General features: G+C 38.6%; 1 pseudogene across 1 annotated transcript; it reads right to left on the bottom strand.

Annotated features, from left to right (window-relative positions):
- Positions 1-14,667: 14,667 nt before the first annotated feature.
- LOC306666953 (leucine repeat adapter protein 25-like) lies at positions 14,668-15,420 on the bottom strand (annotated as a pseudogene). The gene has a single exon. The product of its transcript is annotated as a leucine repeat adapter protein 25-like (transcript).
- Positions 15,421-18,579: the final 3,159 nt, after the last annotated feature.

The following is an 18,579-nucleotide window of genomic DNA, read 5'->3' as shown; positions in this document are numbered from 1 at the left end:
CTGTAAATGAATGATTTTAATGGTATTAAGAAAGAAAAATATTTGCATTTTCTGAGAATGCGTAGTTATTTTGCATTTGCATATGCACATGTATAGACAGATTGAAAAGTGGTTGGATATATAACAACAAAGTTTGTTTTAACAAATCATGCACAAAGTCATTTGTTTATAAAGAATACATTCTTCCATCAATTCTCTAGTAGTTCCTAATCTAGTTACCTGAATCATCCTCATCGTCCAGAAGCCCAGTACCTAGGGAAAAAGGAAAGAGAGAGTGCCATGATTTTGATTCTTGATTATTAGTGGGGCTTTACTTAAGATTCTGTAAACATAAACTTCCAATGGTGAATAATGATGTGAATTAATTTACTTTGTAGGAACTATAGATTGTGTATAAGAAGCAGTAGTAGCCCTCCCTGCTCAGAGGCTTCCAGTGGCCTGCCATTGCCCTGGGCATGAAGTCCCACCTCCTTCGTTCAGACTGTTAACCCTGTGTGTGAGCCCCTCCAAGGAGGTCTCCATGTGCCCCCTACGCAAGCCCTGTGCTCTCACCCAGAGAGGTACCACAGGTCCCATGATGATAGCTGACTGTGTTAGTTACCAGTTTTGAAACATTAACCAGGCTAAATAATAGTTACAGGGTGCTTCAAAGTTGCTTTTACTCTAGTGCATACCTCCCGTTTTTCCCATTATCAATCCTGGGCTCTTTATTAGCAACTTTGGCATCTCTCTAGACCTTGCTATGGAAAGTCTTGTCTTTCCTCTTCATATCTTGAACTTGTTCTCTTCCTTTCAATCATAATCACCTTATTATGTTCACTCTCATTATTCATGGCTACATTAGATTCTTCTACCTAGCCATCATAATGAGATCCTCTTCACTACCAGACTTAAACCTTCCACTGAACCATCTACCCTAGTGCTATTTCCAAGGCTTGGTATCTGTGTTACTCTCTTAAAGGAACCTCAGAATCATTTAGGCCTACTTACTATTAATCACACTGGCCTGCTTCCCAACAAAGTTTGGCATTCAGTGCTCTAAAAAACTCTGGTAGATTTCTCTTAGTATTTAGAAGTTCAACTCATGAAATGACATACTCTACCAGGTGCAGGAAACCTAGTGGTAAACCAGACAGATTTTGTTCTTGCCTTGTGAAAAATCTATAAATACTTATTGTATTTCTTTTTCTTGTGGATATAAGTACTTACTTTGTTCTGAATTGTATCTGGAGACATCTGTATCTGGGGAACAATAAGGCAAAAAAATTTCTATTAACTACTTGTGAGAGATATTTTTCCCCTGACCCAATTCTCCTCACTCTAGCTTCTTGTTCCCAAGGTCATCTTTCTGGTATGATGCATTACTGATTCTCATCTCTTTACGGCATCTCCAGCTAGCCCTATTGCACTTATCTTTTCACATACTTATTTCTCTGAGAGTTTATAGGCACTGATGGTGGTAAATAGGGAGGGAACAGATGATTAGTAGGGTAGGGGACAGATACTGAAAAAAATTCTGGAGAGGAAGATGTTATGACATAGAAATGTCTTTGTTTTATGAGCCCCATCTCTGTTTTCATTGACAAGTAGTATTCTGTATTTATCTCATTTTATCATCTCCCCATGGTAAGTCACTAAAATCTCCAGTTTTTTCCATATATTAGATATTGATGTCTGCTAGCATACTGTCTTCTCCCTTCCAGTTTTTTTTTTTTTTCAGGTAATCTTCTTTGGAGCTCAGATAATTTTGATTTAAGGTATTTTTATTACTCTTTCTAAACTGATTTTTTTTGTTGATAGTATTGATAACATAAGCTTCAGGAGTTTAACAGTGCAAGGAGACCACTACTAAGTTGGAGATTGTTATTTTTATTTTTTAAGTTTTTTTTTAGTTATACATAGACTCAAGAATTGAAATAGATTGCTAGAATATTGGCAAAGCCTCTAGCTACTTGATAAATAGAGACAAACTTAGACTGTTTGGCATCCCTCCTGTGACTTCCATAGAAAATCTCTGTTTTGACTCATTATTATTACTCACCATTTTGCTTGCATCGTGTCCATCTTGTTAACAAAATAGCCAGAATGGCAAGTCCCAGTAGAGTCAGGATGACACCCAGCGTTATTTCTGAAACAAAAACTCACCTGTAGGTCTGCTTATTTGGGCCAGTTTATTATTAGAGACAACTTCTGATTAACAGACTGTTTTTTCTCTTTCCCTTTTCTGGATCCTTAACTCCTTTATTTCTTTATCTTCCTCATTTTAATTCCCCTACATTCCTGCCCTTGCCCATTTTTACCTCTTTTATTTGTTCTTTTGATTACATACTAAGAACCTCAGGATATTTATATCCTTGCTTTAAAGTGGGCAGTCTGACAGATTTCAGCCTCAATGAACTATAAGGCAGGAGAAAGTTAGAGGGAATCAGTGGTCTGCAAAGCGATCCTTTAAGGTTTGAGAAAAACATTAGAATTTCTATTTTGTGCAATTTTATTTCATAACTATAAAATTTCTAATTTCTATTTTGGAGGGTACATATTGGTATAGTTGTACATTTATAACATTTACAAATATATGTAAATATACATATATGGGGAATGCCTGCTCACATTTATTTTTGCATAGATGAGCAATCAAAAGGCTTTAGAGTTCCCTGAAGGATGCTGATTGAACTTCTTATAACAAGACAGAATTTATAACAAGACAGAACTTTCAGTCATCATTTACCAAGTCCCTCATGATAAGATGGACATTTGTGAGGTTTGTTTCTGTGGTTAACATGGTAAATCATGCTGGAACTGTTCAGCCTGTGTTTTTTTATGTGCCATTGATTTGTATCTGATTGATGTAAGATAGAGTCTTGCAGTTGTAGGAGACACATGCTATGGTTATAAAAAACGGTGTATGGGAGAAGGTTTTAGAAGCGGAGAGAGTGAGAGAGAGGAAAGGAGGAGGAAATGAAGGAAGAAGGGAGGAAGGGAAAAAAGCAAGGGAGGAGGAAACAAGGAAGAAATGAACCATAATTTTGCCTGTGACCATGAAAATACTGAAGAATATCAAACTCTGAAAGGCAAAAAAAAAAAGATTACACCAAGATTAAGGCTAATTAAAAAAACCAATAGGTGAATCCACCTCAAGATGTAACATGGCACCTACCATGAGCGTGGATTAGGCACATGTCCATGTAGTCTTTTAGGTGTTTGGTCATGTGAAAAAATTCTCCTGCCAAATTGACCTTTAAGTTTATTCCTGATGTACCTCTAAATTGAATAGTAAATAGTCTGGCCTCTATCTTGAAAATCAGTTTTTTTTGACTCATCTGTGATAACCCTTAGGGGAGAAAGAGATAGCTAAATGCTGAACTCAGATTGTCTTCAGATAGTGATATCCCCTTTGAAATGCTCTGGCTAAAAAGCAGTTAGAAGATGAGTCCACCCCACTTAGGATGAAAACAAGAAGTCATTATTTCTCATAGCTGAGGCAAATCACAAAGTGAACAATACTACAAGAAGGGTAATAAAAGGCTAGGGAATTTTCCTAGTACTATGGAGGGTATTTATTTTCTTAGATCAGTTCAAACTCTAGAAACCAAAGAAGAAATCATCACTATCACTCTATAGCAAAGTTGACCATGGGCTGTTTTCCTACATGTTCCTAGAGGAATCAATGAAAATAAAATAATGGATGTTGAATTTGAAAGGAAAATAGGCAAGGATAGTAAAGCAGTTGTGTTAATGTCCCTAAGAGCTAGTAAGGTCAAAGAAGCCTCAGAGAGGAAGTTGGTTCATACCCAAGGCTGCCATTTTCCTGGTATTGTCTTCAGTGGGTTCCACGTCATCTGGATTCCTTTGTCAAAGGTAGATTAAGATAAAATGAACAACTCAAGGTCACTGTTTCTGAGCAGTATGAACTTGGCTGTCAGGGATGTCCTTATAGACAAAGATACAGAGGGTCTCTGAGGCTCAGGTTAATCAGACCTAAGCAGGCTATGTGAGTGTGATCTATGAAGATTCCAGAATCTATGACACAACAAAGCATTAGAACTTCAGCAAGGTAAGAGGAAAGGAAGAGGAGGAACAGGAGGCTGGGAAGATTTAAAAATACTTTGGTGAATCTTGTATTTACACAGGATATTGAAGTCCATTCTATTGGGCTCTAGAATAATTTCTGTTTTTGGAGATTTTAGGTCAGAGATTGTGTCTTATTCAATGTTGAAAATCTCTCATAAAATAGGCACTTTATAAGTGTTTGATGATTAAAATGAGAAAAATTCCTTTATTTAAAAATAAAGGCTTTGGGCTGGGGATATAACTTAGTTGGTAGAGTGCTTGCCTCACATGCACAAGACCCAGGGTTCAATCCCCAGCACCAAATAAAATAAAATAAAAATAAAATAAAATAAAATAAAGACCTTGAAATAAGTGAGGGTGACCCGAAGAAGCCAAGGACTTAGAGTTAAATGACAAGAGGTCAGGAGGTCTATGGTACAAAAGAGTGAGTCAGCAAATGGGATTTCATAAGGCAATGTGGAGAACAAAGAGAGTAATAAAAACTTTTTATTATTTATTGACAACAAAGCTCTGTAGTAGGTAATTTGTAAGCACAAACACAACATAATCCCTAATATCTTCATAATGAAATTTTTGAAGATGGAGACACCTGAAGCCAACCATCAACAAATGGCAGAGTTTCTAACTCCAAAGCTCATAGTATATGCACAAAGCCATATTTTGTTTCAGTGTTAGAGGCCTACTGTTCATGGTGAAGTTTTCTAGGGCAAGCATTCAGCCACTGGAAAATGAGAGTAATGCCATCTAGTTTTAGGATGTTCCATCTGCCAGGACTAGAACAGCTATTATAGGACTATTTTGTTTTTTTAAATCAACCTTGATGGTTATAATCCTTATTTGACCTATTTTTATGATTTAGGTTAATGAGAGAGGAGTCATTTAAATATTAACATTGAATTTTAAATTACTAGGATTTCAAGAATCAGAACGTATTTTAATTTTGTTAAAATTTATTGACACAGATTCATTCTTTTTTTTTGGTACTGGGGATTGAACCCCAGTTGCTCTTTATCATTGAGTTACTCCCCAGCCCGTTTTATTTATTTTTACTTTGAAACAGGGTCTCACTAAGTTGCAGAGGCTGACATTAAACTTCAATCCTCCAGCCTCAGCATTCTAAGTTGCTGGGATTACAGGTGTGTGTGGGAAGCCATCCTTATTTAGGAGAATCAGACTAGGTTGAACCATGGAACACAGATGCCTGGCTTGTAGGAACTGCTGGGAAGCATGTGGTGCTGCGTGGGAGTGGTTCCCTGTCTCCTTCTGGAATATACCCCCCTAAGAGAATGGCTCCCCTAATTCCACCTTATCCTGTCCATCACAGAAGAAGCTCCTCCTGGTCTTGGCCCCCTTTAAGCTGTGTATTATAAATAAAAGAGAGTTGGGTGGCTCCGTGTTGCTGTTAGAGGCCAAAGCTGGTATGACCAGACCCACCATGCCCCTCTCATTTAAAAAGAGTATTGGCTCTTGTGTGTTTATTGAGTATATAAGTTTTGGGGTAATAGATTGATACACTCTCAACATCTTCCTCCTGCAGTTAACCTTTTTCTCATCCATATGGGACGTGGCCCCCCAAAAGTGAGTACCACCACGTGAAGCTACAGATTCCTTTTTTTATAAAAAATATTTTTTATTGGTGCAGTAAAATTATACATAATGATGGGATTCATTATGGTATATTAAAACATTCACATAACATAATTTGGTCAATTTCATTCCCCAGTACCTCTCCTTTCTTTCTTCTCCTCCTTCCCTCTTATCCTCATCCTCTGCTTTGTGGCATCACTTCTATTTTTATGAGAGGCCATTTTTTTTTCTAACTCCACATATGAGAGAAAATATATGACCCTTAATTTTTGAGTTATTTTGCTTAACATGACATTCTCCAGTTCCACACATTTTCTGTAAATGTCATAATTTCATTTTTCTTTATGACTAATACTCCATTATATAAATATTCTACATTTTCTCTGTCCATTTGTCTGTTGATGGGTATGTAGACTGATTCCATAACTTGGCTTTTGTGAATTGTGTTGTTACAAACATGGATATGCATGTACTGCTATAGTATTCTGCTTTAGTTTTATATCACTGAGGAGTCATATAGCTGAGTTACATGGTGGTTGCTTTACTAGTCTTTTGAGGAACCTCCATATTGATTTCTTTGGTGGTTTTAATAATTGATGAAATCTCAGTGTAGTTTTTTTTTGTTTGTTTGTTTTTTTAATTTTTAATTTTAATTAAAAATCATAAATTTACATAGGGCAATGTTGTTTGATTCATTTTGTTATTTTTTCCCTTTCCCCCCTCCCCTCCCACCCCTCTTTTCCCTCTATACATTCCTTTCTTCCTCATTCTTACCACCCTCCTTATCCCTAACCCTACACCTAACCCTAACCCTAACACTAACCCCTCCTACCCCCCACCCCCGTATGTCCTCATCCGCTTATCAGCGAGATCATTCGTCCTTTAGTTTTTTGAGATTGGCTTATCTCACTTAGCATGATACCCTCCAATTTCATCCATTTGCCTGTGAATGCCATAATTTTGTCATTCCTCATGGCGGAGTAATATTTCATTGTATATATATGCCACAGTTTCTTTATCCATTCATCAACTGAAGGGCATCTGGGTTGGTTCCACAATCTGGCTATAGTGAATTGAGCAGCTATGAACATTGATGTGGCTGTATCTCTGTAGTATGCTGATTTTAAGTCCTTTGGGTATAGGCCAAGGAGTGGGATAGCTGGGTCAAATGGTGGGTCCATTCCAAGCTTTCTGAGGAATCTCCATACTGCTTTCCAGAGTGGTTGCACTAGTTTGCAACCCCACCAGCAATGTATGAGTGTACCTTTTCCCCCACATCCTTGCCAACACCTATTGTTGCTTATGTTCTTGATAATCGCCATTCTAATTGGGGTGAGATGAAATCTTAGGGTAGTTTTGATTTGCATTTCTCTTTTTTTTTTTTTTGCATTTCTTTTATTACTAGGAGATGTTGAACATTTTTTCATATATCTGTTGATTGCTTGTACATCTTCTTCTGTGAAGTGTCTGTTCATTTCCTTAGCCCATTTGTTGATTGGATTATTTGTATTCTTGGTGTAGAGTTTTTTGAGTTCTTTATAGATTCGGGATATTAGCGCTCTATCTGAAGTATGATTGGCAAAGATATTCTCCCACTCTGTAGGCTCTCTCTTCACATTACTGATTGTTTCCTTTGCTGAGAGAAAGCTTTTTAGTTTGAATCTATCCCAGTTGTTGATTCTTGCTTTTATTTCTTGGGCTATGGGAGTCCTGTTAAGGAAGTCTGATCCTAAGCCAACAAGTTGAAGGTTTGGGCCTACTTTTTCTTCTATAAGATGCAGGGTCTCTGGTCTGATTCTGAGTTCCTTGATCCATTGTGAGTTGAGTTTTGTGCAGCGTGAGAGATAAGGGTTTAATTTCATTCTGTTGCATATGGTTTTCCAGTTTTCCCAGCACCATTTGTTGAAGAGGCTATCTTTTCTCCATTGCATATTTTTAGCCCCTTTGTCTAGTATGAGAAAATTGTATTTATTTGGGTTTGTGTCCGTGTCCTCTATTCTGTACCATTGATCTACCTGTCTATTTTGGTACCAATACCATGCTGTTTTTGTTACTATTGCTTTGTAATAGAGTTGAAGATCTGGTATTGCGATACCACCTGCTTCGCTCTTTCTACTGAGGATTGCTTTAGCTATTCTGGGTTTCTTATTCTTCCAGATGAATTTCATAATTGCTTGCTCTATTTCTGTAAGGTACATCATTGGGATTTTAATTGGAATTGCATTGAATCTATATAGCACTTTTGGTAGTATGGCCATTTTGACAATATTAATTCTTCCTATCCATGAACATGGGAGATCAGTGTAGTTTTGATTTGCATTTCCCTGATGGCTAAGGATGTTGAACATTTTTCTTATATTTCTTGGTCATTTGTACTTCTGATCTTAAACTTAGAAGATACCAAAAACTCTACCAGAAGACTTAAAGAGAAGTAAGATACAAGATCTTTGGCAGTTATTCCTCTAACAAGATTAATATCCAGGATATTTAAAGAATTCAAAAAAACTTACCACCAAAAACTCCACAAATAACCTATTCAATAAATAGACAAATGAACTAAATAGATTATTCTCGAAGGAAGTACAAGCGGCCAATAAATATACGAAAAAAAATTCTACATCTTACATTTCTTTTTACTGCTATTTTTGTGTTAGTTTTGGTGAACTCTGGAAACTATCATCTTTTATTTGTACCAACATTGGTTCTCATGGTTTGATAACAGAGTGTCTGGTTTGATATGACCAGTGGAATACAAACAATAATTGAATGAGATTACCCTATTCCTGTTGTGAAAATTTATTTCTTTACAAACATTCTAAAATATGTCTAAAATTTTTTTGGGACTGTTCAGAACTCTAATGCCAAAAAATATTTAATTTGTTATTTCATGCATGAACTTTTTTTTTTACTTCTTTTTTATTGGTTCTTTTTAGTTATACATAAAACAGGATTCATGTTGACATAATTATACAATCATGGAATATAATTTGTTCTAATTCAGACTCTAGTACTTCCCCTTTCCCTTTCCTCTACTCTTCCCCTGTTCCCTTCTCTCCATTGTACTGATCTTTCTGCTATTTACTTACAGTTTTTTTTCTTAGTGTCTTGTGGATGTACATGATGGTGAGATTCGCTGCAGCGTAGTACGTGTAATATGGTGTATGGGAAAGTTAGGTGAGTTTCATTCCACTATCCTTCCCTATCCCGTTCTTATTCCTTCCCTTCATTCCCCTTTGTCTATTTCACTTATCTTCTATTGATTTTTTTATCCCCCCTTATTTTGGATCACCTTGTGCATATCAGAAAAAACATTTGACCTTTAGCTCTTTTTGTATTGGCTTATTTCATATAGCATAATAGTTTCTAGTCACATTCATGTACCAGCAAATGCCATAAAGTCCATCTTTTTATGACTAAGTAATACACCATTATATATATATATATATATATATATATATATATATATATATATATATATATATCTCACATTTTCTTTATCCATTCATCTGTTGAAGGGCATCTAGGTTGGCTCCAGAGCTTAGCTGTTGTGAATTGTGCTGCTATAAACATTGATGTGGCTGCATCACTGTAGTATGCTGATATTTAAATATTTTGGACACACACTTGAGGAGTGGGATAACTGGGTCAAATGATGGTTTCATTCTTAGTTCTTCGAGGAATCTCCATACTGCTTTCCAGAGTGGTTGCACTATTTGCAGTCCCACCAAAAATGTATGAGTGTACCCTTTCCCTCACATCCTCAGCAGCATTTATTGCTACTTGTATTCTTGTCATTTGCCATTCTTACTGAAGTGAGATGAAACCTCAGAGTAGTTTTAATTTGCATTTCTGTAATTGCTAGAGATGTTGAACTTTTTTTTTTTTTTCATATATCTGTTGACCATTAGCATTGCTTCTTTTGAGAAGTGTCTATTTAGTTCCTTTACCCATTTTTTTTATTTGGGTATTGTTTTTTAATTTAATTTTATTTTTTGGCATTGAGTTTTCTGAATTATTTTCTGAGTTCTTTGGATATTAATTCCCTATTGGAGGAGCCAGGTGATAAAGATTTTCTTCCATTCTGTTGGCTCTCTCTTCATGCTCTTAATTTTTTTTTTTCTGTGAAGAAACTTTTTTATTTGATGGCACCCCACTTATTAATTTTAACTCTTATACTTTAGGAATGTTGTTATGGAAGTAAGTTCCTGAGCTGACAGGTTGGAGTGTCGGGCCTACATTTTCTTCTAGCAGTTGCATAGTTTATGGTCTAATTCCTAGGTCTTTGATCCACTTAGAGTTGATTTTTGTGCATGGTGAGAGAGAGGGGTTAAATTTCATTCTACTACATATAGTTCCAGTTTTCCCAGCATCATTTGTTAAAGAGGCTGTCTTTTCTCAAATGTATGTTTTTTGGCATCTTTGTCAAATATGAGATAACTGTATTTATGTGGATTTGTCTCTGTCTTCTAAGCTATTCCATTGGTCTTCATGTATATTTTGGTGCCAATACCATGCTGTTTTTTTTTTTTTTTTTTTTTTTTTTTTTTTTTTTTTTTTTTTTTACTATAGTCTGAAGAATAATTTGATGTCTGGTATTGTGATGCTTCCTGCTTGGGCTTTTTTTTTTTTTCCAATGAATTGCTTTGGTTATTTTGGGCCTCTTATTATTTCAAATAAAATTTATGATTGCTTTTTCTATTTCTGTGAAGAATGACAATGGAATTTTGGTGGGAATTTCACTGAATCTGTATAGTGCTTTTGGGAGTGGAATATTTTGAATATTTTGACAAGATTCTGCCTATTCAAGAACATGGGAGGTCTTTCCATCTTCTAAGGTCTTCTTTCAATTTCTTTAGTTTTTATTGTAGAAGCCCTTCACCTCTTTTGTTAGATTGATTAAAAGTATTTTTTTGAGTCTATTTTGGATGGGATAGTATTCCTAATTTCTTTTTCAGCAGATTCATCATTGGAGTATAGGAACATGATTAATTTTGGGGTATTGATCTTTCATCCTTCTACTTTGCTAAATTTATATATGAGCTCCAGAAGTCTTCATGGAGCTTTTTGGGTATTTGAAATACAGGATCATGTCATTGGCAAGCAGAGATAGTTTGAGCTCTTCTTTTTCCTATTCATATTCCTTTAATTTCCTTCTCTTGCCTAATTGCTCTGGCTAGAGTTTCAAGGACTATGTTGAATCAAGTGATAAAAAGTGGGCATCCTTGTCTTGTCCCTGTTTTTAGAGGGCATGTTTTCAGCTTTTCTCCATTCAGGATGATATTGGCCTCACAGAGAAGCAGTGTTCCTCTGGTTGAATTCTGGGTCATGGAGAGACAAGGAAAACAGACTTCTCTAGCTCATCATCTTGCTTCTTTCTAGCCGTTAAATTTAGTAAACTTACAATAACCTTAAGTGAGGGCTAAAAGGGGGAGGGAGAAAGATTTGGCAAAAAGGAGAGGAAAGAGAGACAGAAAAAGAGAGAGAGAGAGAAAATGTATAAAAGAATAATTTATACCAATGTAGAAAGGAGAAATAGATAAATGGTGAGTAGTTGAGGTAGTAGCATATAATGAAAGAGGACGAGTTGGCAGTAAGGGAAGCAGGTACAAACCAGAGCTATGAAAACAAAGATAGGAAGATGGATTCAAATTAATGCTTTAAAGCACTAGATAAAATACATTCAAGTGGGTCAAAGGTACAGTGTTGGCTATTGGGTTAATGATTATCATTCAAGTTAAAGAGTTGTTTATATGATCAAAGTTGACATGAAAGTTGTTTATAGTAAACCATGTCAAGGTGAAGGAAATTATTGTTGAATTTTGGTTTGGATTTTCATTGGGATTTGGACATTTACCAGATGTCCATCATTCTTTGGCTGTGGATCTCTTCAGAGCTGCAGGGGAATAGGAGCCAATTCCATCATTTCTATGAACCTACTAGCAGCTTCAGTGTTCGTCAGCTCAGGGGCCTGCAGCTGACTGGAGGGTGCAGTTTTGTTGCTTGACTGTTTTTGTTGTTGCAGTAGTTCAAAATGCAGACTCCAGAGTGTCCCTGTGATTGCTATGGGTCCCGGTGTACCTGCTCCCCTCTACAGGATCCTTTTCATGGCAGTGACAATCTTGGTGTCTGTGTGTGAGTGCAGAAACTCTGGTTGTGGCTTTTTCATGGGTGTTCTGTGGTACAGGAGTATTCCCCCAGCAGATGTCACTCTCCGAGGTACTATAATGAAGAGTCTTGGGTGGTAAACCTGGATCCTAGTTTCCACTGCCCCAGGTTGTGAGTGGCAGGCTTTGATTTCTTCTGTTCACTAAGTCTGATGCAAGGTCCTACAAGTATCCAAAGAATGCCCTTTCACTCACCAGTTATGATAACAGGTCAGGTTGTGCATCAGTTAAGACTGGGAGCAGCCCCTTCCTGTTGTGTAGGCTGTGGTAATTTTCCAGCAGGTCTGTCACTGGATATTCAAGCAGCTTCCTTCTGGTACAGCCCTGTGATCCTAGGGACCATTCCTAGGTTTCCTATGGTGCCGGTGGTGTGTGCCTGGTGAATCTGCTTTCCTTTGTTTGGGGCCAGAGCTGCTTCATTGCTGTCTCTGTCTTGAGTTGAGTGAGTAGATGCTGTGCAGAGCTTTCTGCCCTTGCCTGGGTCATGCTGAGCAGAGTTAGGCACCATTCCATGCAGAGGTCCCTACCAGCCCATTCCCCTTATTCACCTTGAAGGGGAGGGAGAGGGAGTTTCAGTGATTTTCAACTAGTAGTGGTTGTTCTAGAAGTTCTTAAGAGGTCCCACTGCAAGGGATTTCCTGTTGGTTTAATTTGCATCTGTCTGGGCATGGGAAGATGCTGTGTTGATTTACAGGGTGACTGGTCGGCTGAGGGCTCCACAAATGACTGAGGACCCCCATCTCAGTTTTCTTTTCATGATTTGGTTTTAAACTGTTTGCTCTGCTTTAAGGACCCTTCTGTTACTGTTGTGTTTTAAATTTTGTCTGTCTTTTCAAATGTTTTTAAGTTGGTGAACTTGAGAATTTCTGCTCCTTCCCATACCATGCCTCTTCCCGCTTCCCATACCAGATTTGGGTTCAGGGTAATGGGAACTCTGAGCTTATTTTCTACTCTGGTAACCTATTTTCCAGTCTCTCCAGGTTTCAGATTTTGTAATATTGAGTCTTAGAGCATTTATTTTGCTACTCATCTTTCAATTCTGGTTTTCCTTTGCTGCCTCCTTTCTGTGTTGTGAGGAGATTGGGACTTGCTGTCTAGTTCACTTCTACCATTTCCTGTCTCTCTTCACCCATTGATAAACTTACCCTTTATAGTGGGTTTCTCAGAGGTGACTTGATTGAATGAAATTAGCATCATTATTAGAAGGGAAACTAACATGACCTTGTGTTGTGAACTGACCACCAATTATGCACAATGTGAAAAATGGAATTTCAGATATGTTTTTACTGATTCCTATATAGATTAAATGCAGTGTGTTTCTTCATTTCTTTTCTGCCAGCAAATTGGAGAATTGTGATTGAAATTTTCCTCAAGAGAGTTGAGACCCCCATTATTCCTAAAGGCTGCAGGGAAAGGATTCTCTCTGGGGTTGGCCCATGGTAAGGTATTGAGGAGAGGGTTGGAGGAATGGGAGCTTTTGTCTTGGATCAGAATTGTGGTTTGAGTAAAACATCAGCCCAGGGAAGTGAAGAAAGCCCTATCTAATCACAGACCTGCTCTTATTCTTCTCTAAAAGAGGTAAGGGAGATTTCAGATCTTTAGGAGATTTGCCTGAATGAATTTTTGACTGGAGTTTAGGTGAGTGACTGAATTTTGGGGAGGGGATGCTGAGAAGAAAGTGGGCTCAGAATGTTCTCACCTGACAGAAAAAAATGTCCTTATGGACAAATATCTGTGGAAGGAGAACTGAGGCATGTAGGGATAATGGAGAACATGGAATAGATTCAGAACTAATAGGAAAAGAACCAGGTAAGTTTTGAGGATCAGAGAATATAAGGTAAAACCTAGAGGCTAAGGTTATAGAGGATTAGCTTTTCTAGAAGAATCCTGAAGGTTTTTTAACTGAGAAAAGGGATAAATTCAAAGGTGGACAAACCTTGAGGGTCAAAGACATTAAATTCAGACCTTTTTCTCTAGATTCTTTGTTCTATTGACCTTTGTTGGGTCCTTCATAAACACACACACCTATCATTGTTCTTCGCCTTCACAACAAAAATTTCCTTAAAAACTTACCTGACATCAACAGAAAAATATCATTTCATGGGATACACTGAATAGCTCTTTTTCTTTTGGGCTCCTCTAAAATATTGAAGCCCAACACTAGAAGCTTCAGTCAGAACCTGCTTGTTGTCCTCCTTGCATTGAGAGTAGCACAGGGGTGGAGAATAACAAGGAAGGGGATTCTGGACTGCACTTTGCTTTTTTAACTTACATGACATAAAGTTATCTCATCTAGATATTTTCATGTTCTTGTGAAGACACACACCCACACACTCACACACAGACTTTAAAAAACCCTCTCTGAAGAATGGCTGCCCTTCTTCATTATTTTATTGCTATTATTATTATTTTGAGGAGAAAAACCCATGATAGAGTTTTTTTTTTTTTTTTTTCCCTGTTTTTAGTTTTTTTTCCCCCTGAGATTATTTATTTATTTATTTACCAGTCCACGAGGCTGACCCCTAAACTTAAAAATCCAGCATGGGGTCTTGGATAGGTTGCAGGCATGGGTCCTGAGGCCCTTTTGCAGGGCAGTGGATCCCAGGGACTGGAGGTAAGATGCCCCTGAGCCATCAGCTGCCAGTAGCAGCAAAAGATGAAACAAAGATGGGAGCCAGGCACTCACCCCAATCCCAGTGATGCCAAGGAGAGTGCAGGATACTTTGGGCCCCATTGCCAAGCTGGGGGTGCATGTATGTGGAAAAGGAGGCTAGTACCAAGGGCAACCCAGGTGCCCACCCAGGTGCCAACCAGGAGGGGTTTGACAGTTTTGCCTGAAGGGCATATGCCTGGCTCTCCTGAGAAGTGAGGTGGTACAGGTGGAAGAGCAGGCACTGTCTTCTGAAAACTTGCTCCAGGACATATTTTGAGCCTTTTGCATGGGTGCTTTCCCACCTATCTCAGCTATTCAGAGGCTGATGTGAAAGGGGTCCTGCAGCCACGGATCTCGGGCATTGTGTGTCTGGGGCACAGTGAGGGGTGGTGGGTCAGGGGGCAGCCTGGCATCAGGAGGCTCATCATCATCAGAGAGGCCAGCATCCGGTGGGTGGGAGCAGTCCGAGTGCAGGGAGGAAGACAGGTCCTGGCATAAACTCACTTCTTGGCCCAGGTGTTTGTAGTCCTGGATTGATTCGTATAGGTCCCACGACTGGCACGGCAGCGACATGTCCAACTGCCTAATCCCACCATCCCAGCGCATCCCAGCGCATCCAGTGCCAAGAAGTGGTGAGGTTGCCCGGACGACGCAGGGCGGCTGGCCCCGAAATGGCGGCGCTGGTGGCGGTGGCAGGGCTTACCGGGGGCGCAGGCGGCGGGGCTCACCAGGGGCGCGGGCGGCGCGGCTCACCTCTTTGTGGATGCGGCTGCGCGGGCTGTAGACGCCCTCCGGCTTCCCGCACGAGCCCCTGCTCGTGTTGAGGAGGCCGCTCAGGCCGCGCGGTAGCGGCGGGAGCCCTGATAGGGCGCAGCCTGCGCCACTTGGCGTCTTTGCCGAGGGCAACCCGTTGGTGGTCGGGCCGGGCAGGCGAGGAGGACGATGTCACCTCCGTCCCCGCAACGCTCCGCCCAGGCTGCCTGCGCGGGCCCAGTACCTCGCGTCCTGGCCGGCCCAGCCTCTTGTTTTCAAATTTATTAGTTCGTTTTAGTAATATATGACAGTAGACTATATTTTGATATAATTATACGAGCATGGAATATATTTTATTCTAGTTAGGACCCCATTCTTGTGGATGTACAGGATGGGGGAGTTCACTGTTGTTTTCTTAAATGTACGTGGGAAGTTATGTCAGATCCATTTCACTGTCTTTCCTTTTCTTATCTCCCCTTCTTTCCCTCTGTTCCCCATTTTCTAATCTACTGAACTTCTATTCTTCCCCTCACCACCCCACCACCTCCCCTTATTGTGGGTTAGCTTCCACATATAACATTCGACCTTTGGCTCTTTGAGATTGGCTTATTTCACTTAGCATTATAGTCTCCAGATCTATCTATTTGCTGGTAAATGTCATAAAGTCATGCTGTTGGGACTGCAAATTGGTGCAACCACTCTGGAAAGCTGTTTGGAGATTCCTTGGAAAACTTGGAATGAAATCACCATTTGACCCAGTTATCCCACTCCTTGGGATAAATCCAAGGGATTTAAAATTAGCATACTGCAGTGATGCAGCCACATTAATATTTATAGCAGCTCAATTCACAATAGCTAAGCTATGGAACCGACCTTGGTGCCCTTTGGCAGATGAATGGAGTGTTACTCTTAAGGAAGAATAACTTTATGACATCATAGAGATTTAAGGGAAAATTTCTCATATCAACTTGTTCAGAGTAAGGAGTGTGTGTATGTGCTACCTTAGGGCTTTTTGCTGTCTAGACTTATTAATTCTACAGTTTATGGCAGATGTACCCAGGATATTATGCATGGTTGATTCTTTTATGTTTTCAGGCCCATACTAGAGATATTTACAATCAAAAAGAATTTTCTTTCTTTATAATATCCCCCTGCACTAAATCCTGTTGTACCTTAAACTAAATTGGAAATTCTAAAGGTTGCTTTAGGCAAGAACACAATAAGGGGGCGACTAGGGAAAAATCAAGTACTTTGGATTAGGCAGAGGGTTGTGAAGGGAAGGGAGTAGGTATGGGAGTCGGAAGGACAACAGAATGAATCAGACATTATTGCCTATGTATACATATGACTGCACGGCTGATGGAATTCTACACCATATACAACCAGAAGAACGAGAAGTTATACTCCATTTATGTATGATGTGTCCAAATGCATTCTACTGTCATGTGTAACTAATTAGAAAAACAAAAAAAGAATCCCCATAGAATCCTACCCCCGGAAAAATTCCTTCATGAATTCACAAACTCAACTATGTGACTATAAATAAATACTTAGTACTTAAAAAATATTTTTAGAAAGAAAAAATATTAATCATTTAAAAGCTGAGGTATTTTCTTTCCTTTATTTTTATTATTACATTAAAGTTATACATGACATTGGTGTTTATTTTGACATAATCATACAAGTTTGGGATATAATTGCTCCAATTCAATCCCCAGTACTTCCTTTTTCCCTCTTCTCCTACTGTTCCTTTTCCTCTATTCTGCAGGTCTTCCTTCTATTTATTTCTAGTTTTTAAAAATTAGTGCTTTATAGATATACATAAAGGTGAAATTCACTGTGGTATATTGGTATATGTACAGGATAGTTTAGTCAGTTTCATTCCACTGTTTGAAGTTGACACATTTTCTTTTTTTTTTAAATTTATTTTTATTGTAAACAAATGGGATACATGTTGTTTCAGTTTGTAGATGGAGTAACAGCATACCATTTGCATATTCATATATGTACATAGAGTAATGATGTTTGATTCATTCCATTATTTTTTCCTTCCCCCCACCCCTCCCACCTCTCTTTTCCCTAGATACAATCCCTCCTTCCTCCATTCTTGTCCCCCTCCCCCATTAAGTGTCATCATCCGCTTATCAGTGAGATCATTCCTCTTTTGGATTTTTGAGATTGGCTTATCTCACTTAACAGGATATTCTCCAATTTCATCCATTTGCCTGCAAATTCCATCATTTTATTATTCTTTATAGCTGAGTAATATTCCATTGTATATATATACGACAGTTTCTTTATCCATTCATCAATTGAAGGGCATCTAGGTTGGTTCTATAGTCTGGCTATTGTGAATTGAGCACCTATGAACATTGATGTGGCTGTATCTCTGTAGTATGCTGATTTTAAGTCCTTTGGGTATAGGCCGAGGAGTGGGATAGCTGGGTCAAATGGTAGGTCCATTCCAAGTTTTCTAAGGAATCTCCACACTGCTTTCCAGAGTGGCTGCACTAATTTGCAGTCCCACCAGCAATGTATGAGTGTACCTTTCTCCCCACATCCTCTCCAACACCTATTTTTGCTTGTGTTCTTGATAATCACCATTCTAATTGGGGTGAGATGGAATCTTAGTGTAGTTTTGATTTGCATTTCTCTTATTACTAAAGATGTTGAACATTTTTTCATATATCTGTTGATTGCTTGCACATCTTCTGTGAAGTGTCTGTTCATTTCCTTAGCCCATTTGTTGATTGGGTTATTTGTATTCTTGGTGTAGAGTTTTTTGAGTTCTTTATATATTCTGGAGATTAGTGCTCTATCTGAAGTATGAGTGGCAAAGGTATTCTCCCACTCTGTAGGCTCTCTCTTCACATTGCTGATAGTTTCTTTTGCTGAGAGAAAGCTATTTAGTTTGAATCTATCCCAGTTATTGATTCTTGCTTTTATTTCTTGTGCTATGGGAGTCCTGTTAAGGAAGTCTGATCCTAAGCCAACAAGGTGAAGATGTGGACCTACTTTTTCTTCTATAAGATGAAGAATCTCTGGTCTGTTTTCAAGGTCCTTTATCCATTGTGAGTTGAGTTTTGAGCAGGGTGAGAGATAGGGGTTTAGTTTCATTCTGCTGCATATGGATTTCCAGTTTTCCCAGCACCATTTGTTGAAGAGGCTATCTTTTCTCCATTGCATATTTTTGGCCCCTTTGTCTAGTATGAGAAAATTGTATTTATTTGGGTTTGTGTCCATGTCCTCTATCCTGTACCATTGATCTACCTGTCTATTTTGGTGCCAATACCATGCCGTTTTTGTTACTATTGCTTTGTAGTATAGTTGAAGTTCTGGTATTGTGATACC

Source organism: Sciurus vulgaris (genome assembly GCF_902686455.1).
Source record: "Sciurus vulgaris genome assembly, chromosome: 7".
NCBI lineage: Eukaryota > Metazoa > Chordata > Mammalia > Rodentia > Sciuridae > Sciurus > Sciurus vulgaris.
The sequence above is the reverse complement of the archived record's forward strand: the minus strand, read 5'-3'. Positions and strand labels throughout refer to the sequence as shown.